The sequence below is a fragment of the Anopheles funestus genome, chromosome 3RL, assembly GCF_943734845.2.
Source record: "Anopheles funestus chromosome 3RL, idAnoFuneDA-416_04, whole genome shotgun sequence".
Lineage (NCBI taxonomy): Eukaryota > Metazoa > Arthropoda > Insecta > Diptera > Culicidae > Anopheles > Anopheles funestus.
The window spans coordinates 26,583,750-26,596,012 of record NC_064599.1 but is presented as its reverse complement, the minus strand read 5'-3'; the positions used below and the strand labels follow the sequence as shown (position 1 = coordinate 26,596,012).

The window sequence follows — 12,263 nt, the reverse complement described above, 5'->3', positions numbered from 1 at the left end:
TCCTCACAAACACCTGCTATCCTCGCACTAAAGAAGCGGTTGCTTCGACACGAATGATCGATTGTATTAAATACACTTCGCTAATCAACATTCTAACCGCTGCACATAATAACATAACAAAACACATGTTAAAACAACGCTGCTGGATAGAAACAGTTGTCTCGTTTCACTAAAATCCTGACAGTTTCCTTAAGATTTCCGACCACCGTATACGCGCACCACATGCTATCCTATTCGAAACCAAGAGTGAACTGAACTCTTCACATCAACCATCGTCACACGGAACGGGTCCGGAGACGGAACAGATCAGTTAACGCGGTGCGCGGAACCTACACCGTGTATCGATCAACCCGTGGCTGGTGAAGCTACAATTTCTCTAATCAACTCATCTTCAACGCAGCATACACACGCCTCTGAAGGTAGCTTCAGAGATCTGATAAACATACCACACCAGTACCAGAGTATGGCACCCAGGAATGGACGAAATTGGTGGAAAATCAATGTCGAATGGTGTGTGGGCGTGGAAGAAGAAAACAAAAACGGAAACGTGCCTCAATCGTCGATATATTGGGGCTTATTAGTTTTTTGAAAGTCTTCACACAACACGGTCATTGACCATGTGCTTAGACAATTAATGAGGTGCAACATAGTTTTATGGGGGGCGGTGTTGGTTTTTGCTAATTTTGATTAAATAATAGAAGTAAAGCAGTTTGATGTGCTGTACAAAACACATAATCTTTAATGTAAACATAACCATAATACATCTGGTACATTCACTTATTTTACTCTTGTGAATAGTGACAAGTGACTGATAGGTGACACATCATACTTTTCATTGGAGTGTCTTTATAGAAGAAATCATAAATATCTCTTATTTGTTTATTTTATATTCCGGATATTAGCCGTATTTTCAGCCTCAAAAGGCTCAAGTGTGATAATTATCTCTTATATTTATTTATTTTTTATTAGATAATTCATTAATCCACCATTAGGCTTAACAATGATCCCTACTCAATATTATGGCTAAAACTATTGTATTACAATAAAACTAATAAAGCTATCATAAGCTCAAAGCAGGAGTAGAGGAAAAAGGATAAAATATGAACAATGGGATAACATTAAGAAACATAAAGAGAGGAAAAAACACAAGCTTGGAGCTTATTATCGCTAAAACTCCTCGAAAAGTCAAAACCATAATTCTGGTTGTGCATTTTTTTTAAGATTAGAAAACGTTACCTTAAAGATTTCGTTACAAAAAAAGATGCACCCCAAGTGAGCAGAGAGTGTGGTTTTAATGTTTGACATGCTCCAAATATGATTTCCAAAAAATTAAAAGCAATAACAGGATCTTGGTTTCAACTGTAACGCTACCCTGTGCCATTATGCATATGCAAAAAAAAAAAATGCCGATGCCACTCCCGTTGCAACATTCATTGAACCCTCTCATTATCATGCATTACTATACACGAACAGCAACAAAAAAACAAGATAAATTGCGTCCAATGTTAATGAACGCATCGTGCACATACACCCACCGATGGTGATGAAGACGTACATACCATCGACAACTTCAAAATGAGCATACAGTGACGCACATCAGTGCTGAGATGAGTCTTCCAAAACATCGCACCATCCTTCTACACTTACTGGTGCGGTTCGTTGTCTGCAGCTGAAAACAAAAGGCAAAACGTTAAGCCCGAAACACATTAGCGCCTCTTTTTTCTCTCTCGCCTGGAAACATTTGGCGAACCCACCCACCATACGAACGCACGCGGTTGGCGCAATTGTGGGCATTGTAAAAGAAAGAGAAAAAAAAACGATTCGCAGTTCTTCTCTAATAAGGTCTTTTCGGGGGCCCATTAGTGAACGATCATCGCCGAAGTGAGATTATCGGGAAAAGAAATTTTTTTGACTGTTTCATTGCACTTTCGGATTTATGAAAGAGCTTTTATCATCTTCGAGGGGGTGGTTTCCGTCCACCCCACCTCTCCACGGACCAGTGTGCGTGACCTTCATGCATTAGCGACGAAAAGGCGCACAGTTTTGGAGCCATATTAAATAATGCATCTGGCTGGTTTTTTGCAGAAATGCTTTCATCACGCCACTTTCTTCCCGCTGCGATCATTTCAGGCAGCATGTGCACACGCGTTAAAGCGTTACATTCTATTGCGAACGGGCACATTTCTGGATTGTTTTGTGAGTGACGCAAGAAACAATTTGGAAAAAGATTGCAATCAAGAGCATACAATGTTTCAAGCTGTATGAGGATTAAATTAGGGGCGGTTAGTCACGTCTAGGCGTCACGCTGGGGCATTCATATCGAGATTAAAGAGGGTAGTGATCAAATTACGAAAATTGTATCTATCATATGTTGTTGTTGTAAATACGGGTTAAGTCAGATTAAGCTAGGAGTACCGTTAGAAGTATAGAAGTAGCACTAGTTTGTGTGTGATAGCCTGAGATGATAAGATCCCAGCCTGATCATCAGATCGTTTTTAACATCTGACAGGAATGACAGGAACATTGTTGACAATAATTTAAAAAAAATCTTGGTTTCACATTTCTAAAGCTTCTCTAGATACGATACTAAAATAAGAAATTAGACAAATCGTTATAAAAAAGAGATATACGATAATACAATAATATCTCTACTATGAAGTCTTGTCACATTCGTAGATGAGATAATAAGAAACCCGAGCAGACTCTGCAATGAAATTGATCAGATCTTCACAGTACTATAGATTTTGGAGATGATGGCAAAGCAGCAGCTTCACTCAGATAATCTCAGACAGAAAACTTTCAATATCGCTTGTTAGCTTGCCTAGCCAGAGAATATGGGCTAGTGTATCTCTTCTTCAACCCCATGCCAGACACTTGGATCGTCCACAATTTTGGAATTTAAATTTTGGAAGACAATGATGATGATTATCTGAATGATCGAGCAAACTGAAGTGGAAATTAACAAGGTGACTTTAGGTATCACCATCAAATGTGTTCATACAGGTCTTCGATAACCTTTAATTTAATCCTGAACTACATCTGCTATGGATCAAAAAACAATATTAACAACGTTCAAGATGCTTCACATACGCCTTTGAGACACAAACTCTATGTAAAGCTGAGCTCAATTTACCAGGCCATGGTCATGTCATTAGAACGACACCGGACAACCTAGTAACGTCATTTAAGTTCGTTCACTTCGACTCAACATGTACGAAAGGTTAAAAGCGAAATAGATTTAAGGCATTGACACGTCCTCAGAGGACTCCATTTTCTATTGTTCAAGAGCAAAACCAAAACCCCCGAAGCAATTCGCTGTACTGGATGAGTAAGCAAATAAACCGTTGATCGTCATTCACGTTCGTTATTGTTTGTTGATTGTGGTCAATGGGCAATAAAAAGTGATCTCATTTTTTCATACCACTAAACAGCATATCCCATAACACATCATTAGCAATGATTTTGCCATTTGATATTGTACGCTCATATATCCGACGGTTTTTGTTTTGGGCTCGTTCCGACTGATGTGCTGTGTATTTTCATTCGCGTAGCTTTCACCGCGTGCTTCATGCTGCCGCAACTGGTGCAAAGCTGCAAAATGCAAAGCATGATCTATGCATGACGAATGTGTAGTGTGCCGGGGGAAAATGTGTTTATGCTCGTTACCCTCACTTGAACCATACTTTTGCTACGAGCACACAACTATTGTAGCACATTGCCTTTGAAGGAAAGGGGGGAAAAAAAGTTTAGCGAACACACTTATTGTGACTAATGAGTAGCCATCTTGCTGCTCCGCTTCGATTATGCCGCCCTGTACTATATGGGATCACTACTCGGCAGGGCTAAGTACGCGTTGCCAGTGTTGATAAAACGCATGCTAATTGGATTTTACAATTGTTTCCAAGCAAATTCAATGCAGAAAAGTTTTCACTTTCTATTTTCCCAATAGCATGCTAATATGCATCGAATAAAAAGAGTAACACACAAGAACAACGACAACTACTTTGTACTGTTTGTACTGTTTCCAATTTCATATGCTCGTCTGCCCTATTATTTTTCTTTAATGTTAGTATTGTAGTAACTACATACACTAAACAAAACAACTACATTGCTTTAATTGAAGTGTGTTAAATTTAGCAGTAAGCCTAAATGCAACCATTGCTGAAGTAACAAGATCACACTAATGCAAGCCACACTTAACCTTGGTAGTATAGGCACCAAAAATGAAAACAAAAGAAAACACCCAATGTTTCTTCAACCGCATCCAAAACACTCCAAACGCAATCATTTCGGTGGCACTCGAACGAAACGAAAAACTTCCTGTGTGTCTGCGGGCACAAAATCCAGCGATGCCTTAGATGCCTGAAGCTATCAACTACGGGTCAGGCAACACAAAGCGTGAAGAATGGTGGTTGTTATAAAGAGCTTCCCGTTTAATCCAGAACATTGAGGATGTAGTGCTGGCACTTTTAATGTGTGCTTTTGACCAAACCACACGTTAATGTCCATGTACTGTCGATGGCAGGCACTGTTGGTGGTGTTTTGCGCGTTCCCAAGGTTATGCAGAATTTGAATATTCTTTTCACACTATTGTTGTTCGGTTTATCGCAATCGGACACCATCCAGATCTTCAACCCAGAACACCCCAACGAGTTCGCGTGAACTCGGGAATTAATGAGCCCTCCATCTTCCGACTTGGTGTCGTGCAAAAAAAAAAAAAAGAAAAGTTAGTTAACAATTTATGGTCCCACGCTTAATGAAGTTGTCACGGTTCACTGCTGGCTCATCAGTCAGCTGTCGGGAGAAAGAATCCAGCTCCGGGATTTATAGAGAAACAAGCAACGGACAACTTCTATCCAATCAGAACAAACACCAGGGCGGTTTGCCAAGCGTAACTGGAAGTTGTTGTGCCATGAAGAGATCTGTTTTTCTCACTAGTTTGCTGTACCATGAAAATATAACGAGATCATAGAGATATTATTCCCTGCATCTTGCTGTGGGAGTTGCTGGAGCGCAACTGGATGTATTTGGTTTTGCACATCTTCGTATGCGCTATTTCATGATACAATGGGAACTTCGCATGGTGACAAATCATCACACTTGAATATATGTTTTCTTAGTTTTTTTTTCACTGAATTCCAACTCCACACTCCGCAAGTAAAATCCACACCTTTTAGTACTTTGTGTGCAATAAAGTTGGAGAAAACCCCAATAAAAAAACACAAACTTGCTCCTCTGCCTTTTTTCCGAAAGAACACCAAATAATATCGATCATCAGACAAAACGAAGATCAGACAAAAAAGAAAGAAACAAAATAGTCATAACAGGTGCAAGAGGATGATGTATTTTTCTCTCTCTCTCTCTCTCTCTCTCTCTCTCTCCACATTTCCTTCCCACTAAAAACGATTTCGAACATAACGGAGCTGAAATACTTCACCTAGATGCGGTTTGCCTTCTCGGTCAAATCTGACGACTGACAGTAACATGGGGAGAGTTTGCTGTTTACTTTTCGTTACCTTGTGCCATGTTTGCTTTTAATTCCTTCATTTCATTTACTTCCTACAAATGTTTCATACTTTACATCTTTTGCTTTGTGGTTTTTTAATCTGCATTATATTTTGTGAGATTTTTTGTTTCTCCAATATTCCGTTGAGCAAACTTTCATAATTCCAATCGCGATTGATCAACATTAATAATTTTGGTGTTACCATTTTGCTACCAATCGAGCTTATTCAAAAAGTGCTTTTTCTTCTTGTAAAAAAACAATATAGTTTACGCTTTACTGTTTACAGGATGAAATAGGATAACATTCTATATCAATTAACCCACTAACAAGCATACAGTAAATCCAATTTTCTTAATGTAGCGCGACCGTGTAGCTAATGTGTACTAACAGCTGAAATTTTATGCTACACTCGATTAAGTGTTTCTTGCCTCTTTTGCTAACCGAAACGAATAGCTAATTTGTCATCGAACGATCAAGACAACATGTTATTGATTTTTTTTTCACAACCATTTCTACCACCAATCACAACCAGTAACTTTCCAGTGTGTGTTGTTCAAACTCGACATCATAACACACGCATATCCAGCGCTTTTTTTGGCTTCCTTTCATTGGCAAATAATTTCGGCAAACCTTTCACTGGGAGCAGGCAAAAAAAACCGTTTACCAGTATAAAGTTGTTCCGCTGGACGTGTTTCAGTAGAAACTGGATATATTGGGCTAGTGTCATAAAATGAATCCTGTTCTCAAACTGCACCTACCCGAGAGTCCGATCGTGCACACATAACTGATTAAACTGAAGCGTGTAAGCTGGTAAGCTAGCGTTATCTGTTGAGCTAAATTGAGCGACAGGAACTCAACCATTTTTTTTTAATTTTGTTGCAGAAAAATAATCAGCGAAACGAGTGTTTCGGCGCATTATTATAAATGTGACCAGCATGAGATGGTGGAATATAGGTAGTGTGCCCGTCACTATATTGGAAGCATTTACTAGTCACGTATAACATTACAACCTAATATACTGTCTACCTGTTTTTGTTTGTTGCCGATTTTGCAATTACTCGACGAAATACGCATTGGCTGTCGTTTTTTTTTGCATTTCATTTTCATTTCTGTACATAAACTTATGGTCGTGGACAGTCATGTTGAACATTTCCTTCCGCTTGCCTCTCATTAGTGGAGGGAAATTTCAAGCGAGTTGATGTTTAAGCGGCCAAAAGGGAATTATAATTGGTGAATATCCCCTTCTTATTTGGGGCTCCGAGGAATCGTTTTCAGTCTTGGCCTACACCTTGATGCCCCTAATGACTAGTGAGCCCACTGGCTTCAATTACTCTCAAGCTCGGGGTCCAATCGAGAACCGAACATTACCGACACATCACATTTGACTGGTCGACGTCATAAAAAAGCTCGCACAAAACTATTATAAAAGAGTCAAGATTCGATAGAGAGAGGTTCATAAAATAAAATAAAAAAAATGATTCAATAATTCTATTTTTTGGAGTTCTGAAAGTCTCTCCACATGCAGTAAATAAATTTCAACTCCCTTAAAACAAAAAGTAGTAACAAAAACAGCAAACAATTAAAACAAAAAGAAACATTTGAAGTACCTTTTTAAGTAGATAATTTCTCAACCCACACAATGTTTGCACTTTTCATACCACCGATCCATCAAACACCTGTTGAATGTTTCGGCTTCGTGTTCTACTTTAGCATCAAAGTGCCAATCCAATTCCTATTTCACCTATGCCGACGCCCCGTGGCCAACGCACGCACATCAGCGCACTAATGAACTAGACACAAAGGAGCGGGAAAAAAACCCATCACCCCTGGTTTTTTTTTTTTTGAAGGAAGTTACTCAAACACCTATCAATGCATTCGTGGAAATGAATTTGAGGAAAACTTAAAAGCGGGATCGTGACTTCCACTACGGAGGGTAGCGTTTTCAACATTCACAACGCACCCTTTTCGACTATGCGCAAGCCACCAACCATCACCGATGCGCTCGCGTTTTTTTTTTCAAAACAGGGAGCGCTTCAACTGTGTGCTCCAACCAAACAATGCCTAGACGCGTTACCTCTTTACTTTCACGGAAGCAGGAAAATTCATAGCAACAACGAAAAAAAAAATCCGCAAACATTGCGTTACTGTTTTTTTTTTTGCTTTTCCATTTGTTTCCTCTACTTTTGCTTCCTTTTTGGTTAGGAGCTACAGTTTTTAGCCCACCTTCAGCTTCTTTGCATAACCTAAGCAATTAAGATAGTGCAGTAGCACAAGAAAAAAACAGAAGCGGAATAGTTGAACCTAGCTTCAGTACCAGTACCACAAACCCAACAATTCGAACGCATCGAACGAAATGCAAATAGTTACTAATTCCGGGGGGTGAAAAAAAACTACCCCCAACGGTGATATACACGGGTTTTGCGAGAGTTTTTCTACCATACGAACACGATCGGGGACACGATCGTCTTTGCAGAGTGTAAAACAGTCATAAAAGAAACTATTTATTACAATCTGCTTGAAGCGTATGGGGAAGTGCCGCGAGCATATCCGATACCACACATAAACATAAGCCGTACAGGTGTATATTGAAATATTTGCATAGGCTAACACTTTGACGTCTAAATCAAGACATTTTTAGTTGATAAATGACGATCATTAACTTTTTTTTATTGAATTTCTTGATGAAGATATTATTGTATGTTTTGATGACTTAAAGGATAGAATTTCATCTGGACAAGATCTCCTCCGACGTGAAGGTTAGATCTTCTTCCTTATTCTTCTTTCTCTTGTTCTATTTCTTTTTCTGGAACTCCAAGCTGAAGAGGACGTAATTCTTGTGTCTTGGTGTATGTTTGGAGACTTTCATACAAATCTTTAGGAGAGCGTTATTAGAATCAATAGTTGATCGTTTAAATGTTTCACGAAATTGTGGAAATTTACCTCTCACAATAAATCTGAAATTTTTATGAATTCCAATAATTTAGAAAAAATAGCAAAAATTTATAAAACGCCAAAAAATCCTTTGGGAGAATTCGTAACAAACACTTACGATTAATACAAAGTTTAGAGAAATTCTTAAGATCCCCAATTATTGGTGAATTTTGAATAGATCTTTCAGACTGTCCAACAAAGTTCTGGTTCAATTGTCCAACAAAAAAAGCAACTGTATGATGGAGTAACAATATCCCAATTCATACCTCCAACAGTTATAATCAATTCGATCTGGCCATTCGATACAAATAAAAAATCCTTCTAATAGAGATTCAGAATCATTAATTTAGTTAAATGATTCGCTTTAGATTTCTTAATTTAGATTAACATAATCATCCACTTCTACGCGACAAACCGTTTTAGGCTATTCTTGGTTTTCTATATTCGTCAGTCCTTTCATGGGATTTGATACTGATCCTGTCCATTTGCAGACTTGATGTCGCTACCAATAAATCATCATCCCTTGGTCTTGAGCAGCAATGATAAGTAAGAAAACCCAACATAAGGAAGTTGCCCTTTACTTTATGTTAAGCAAAAAGAAAATGCCATGATTTTCCAACCAGTTGAAGGTCATTGATTGCCGATTCACTTGATGAAGGGTAACATACATTCTCTAAATACATACAATAAATCTAAATAATAACAACGGACGACACTGGATGCATAACTATCAGCAACCATCGATCGATTCAACGGATCAAGGAGAACGGAAATTGCTACCAGTTGTAAATGAAGTGATAAAAGAGCTGTTCCTTTATGATCAGTTTAATTCACCACGGTGTGTGTGGGGCTCGACTTTTAGTTGCGGTCTACCAGTCAAAGCGATCGATTATCAAACGATGGCCGGTATTAAAACCTCACACCCTCGGGGGTGAGTTTTTGCCCATTTTCATTCCGGTTCAGTTAATTTACGAGCCGGAAGTGTGCATTGCACCATGACATCTAAATCTTGGACGGAACACAAAACCATCCATCAGCATTAAACCTTGTGCGAGAGGACGAAATGAAGGGTTGCTAGCCGAACCGATTGAACAATCACGACCGAAAAAAAAGGTGGCATCTTGTGTCCCCTTACGGTTATGATTAGCACCTTGAAATGACACCATCGAGGAAAAATATAAACACACTTGAAAGCATCCTTGTTTGCAATTGTTTCGTTCGTATTTGAAGACAAACATCGGTCATATGTTCATGTTGGGTGGTTTCTTTAGTGCAAACATTTGCTCTTCACGTGTACAGAGGGAAAAAGAGACACAAAATGGGAGACAAACGAGAGCTAAATGACTTTATTATTGTTTTGTCTTTTTCCAGCCTTTCTTCCATTGAAAGTATTGTCTAAAGTGCTCTCTATTCAAATCATTACTTTGTAAGCAAACTGCTCACTACATAAATATTCAAAGCAAAACAGGGTTCGTTCGGTTTTATCAACCTTTCATTAATCTACCCTTAATGAATTTCGCACAAAAATTCAATTCAATTCTAACATTTTCTTTTCGCGACAAACATTTCCCTTGTGGCTTTAACAAGGTTCTGAATTATTATAATTTAATACCACTGATTAGTTGTGACGAAGCAGCTATCATAAAAAAGTATCAAACAGTATTTTAACCATTCATTCAAGCAAGTAGCTTGGAAGTTGGTTTGGACAACAAAAAAAACCCTCGCCGCACCAACTTAGTGGTAGTGCGCCAACGCTATAAAGCGATAATTGAAGATAAAGAAGGAAAAACGAAAAAAAGGCACAAACAATTTACATTACAAATTTTTTTTAGAGCACTTTTCTCTACCGAAATGGCCAATAGAAATAGGAAAAATAGCATTCACCTTGCGGCTGCGGTATAAACTTTTGCAAAAATCAAATGAGAGAAAATCTTTTGATAATGAGAATTTTAATGTGAAAAGTAGAAGCCCGGTCAAACGCACACCAAAAACGAGGCGGGATGTGCCGTGATACCTGGCAATGTTGACACGGGTTGGAAAATGTTAATTAATAATGACATTAAAAGCGGCTAAATTAGCTTCTGGATTTATAGCGTTTGTGGAGCAACACAAATCTGTCCTGCCGGTAACAGTATCGTAAATTATATTTTCTTTTGCAAATAGGTTTTTTGAAGCTTAGAATAAATGTTTCAAAGAAAAAAAAATCAGGTTAAATGGTAATTCTAAGTTTAATGAATTACATTCTCGCATTAAAAAACTTATTAAAAATATTTCAAAAATTTGATTACGACAAACAGGAAACAAATAAATATTAAATATACAAAAAAAAATTTTTTTCTAAATTTACCTTTTTTCCCACAAAATTCTCGACAGCTTTAAATCGTTGTTTAACACTTAAGTATTTAAACGTGCTTCAATCTGTCTGCTAAATGGTTTCCATTGCAATGCCACCGTTTGTAAACTTATTCAATGCTTATTCAATTTCCAATAATAAACTCTCTCAATTGACACGTCTAAACCGATACGATCGTTTTGCGGAATGATTGTGGTCACTGGGGTGTCTGTTGCTTGTGAAATGTTTTTTTTTCCCGAATCACTGCCAATAACGGTAATATGGCCGCATGAGCTGGAAGCCTAGAGCCTTGGAACGTGAAGATTTGGAGCGTATATTTTCTGTTGCACTGCCCAAGCACACACACACACACCATAAATGAACAGCAAACCTCAAAAATCAACCACCGCAAACTTCAATCTTGTATTCGGCACATGGAGAAGTGAAACAGCCACTGTATGGTGCAAAGTACACTGGTTTGAAATCAATTTTGTGGAGCACAGGCAAATCAGCAAATTTTGAGTTTTTCACCTATGTAAAACTGGCCACATTTTTTGGGTATTTTTTTCCTCCCGGCACACCGTACTATATGTATTTGAGGTTATGTTTTTTCTTTAATAATATTAAAGAAGTTATTTCCTTTTTTGTTTCACTTAAAACTTTTCTTGTTTTCAAAATACTTCATTAGATTTATAAACACTGCTCATTGATACACAAATTATTGTTGTTTCTCAATTTGCATGTCATTTTCCGCACTGTATTTTCACTCGGCTTCTTTGTTTATGAAAAATTACACTGAACCATACACAATTACTATGCGAGAGCCACACTATGCACCAAAAAACCTTTTATTTCGATATTGGTTCTTCAAATAAGTTAAACTCCACATCAAGCGACGAACCCGCTGTTACCGTTTCAGCACCCTAAGCGTACACACAGTCGCAATGAACAGTTCCGACTATACAGACTATGCTGAGCAACCTTTTCGCATCGTCAAGCGGCCCAAACTAACAAAACTAGCTCTGAAGCTCTCCCCGGTCGTTACACATCTGTTACCAGACGGTTGGGACCATTTTCCACCGCGTGGAGAGAGAGAATGGAGCTAAACTAACTTGCGCGGGGGATGAGGGGTACGTTTTCCTCACGCAAAAGCCGGAGGAACGTAGCAAAACAATGGGAGAGTAGTTACGGGATATGTGAGCAACGCAGTTTTCAGCTACTCAATGTTTGAGAGAATGTTTGGGAAGCACGAATAAGGGTAAACTGTTCCAACTAAAATGAGAAATGAACCCTTAACAAGAGAAAAAGAAACGCGTGCATTGCGTGTTGCATAAGATAAGGATGAAAGCTTAACACACACGATGTTTTCGGAGCAAATGCGATGAAAAAAAGCTCTCGGAGGGAAAACCGATGCGATGAAAAGCTCTCAAATGATCGCAGCAACGAAAAAGAACGATCGCACTTCTTCTTCTTCTTCTTGGCTTTTAACGACCT

At 38.4% G+C, this 12,263-nt stretch overlaps 1 protein-coding gene across 4 annotated transcripts in view; it reads right to left on the bottom strand.

Annotated features, from left to right (window-relative positions):
- The window catches only part of LOC125770423 (uncharacterized), a 49,753-nt gene that overhangs the window by 15,855 nt on the left and 21,635 nt on the right, over nucleotides 1-12,263 (bottom strand). Inside the window, exon 1 of one of the 4 annotated variants that reach the window (XM_049439991.1) lies at nucleotides 10,785-12,052. The exons of the other annotated variants lie outside the window; for them this stretch is intronic. The gene's annotated coding sequence lies outside the window, so the exon portion shown is untranslated. Of the gene's footprint in view, nucleotides 1-10,784; nucleotides 12,053-12,263 lie in introns of those variants that run through there. 4 annotated transcript variants of the gene reach the window in all.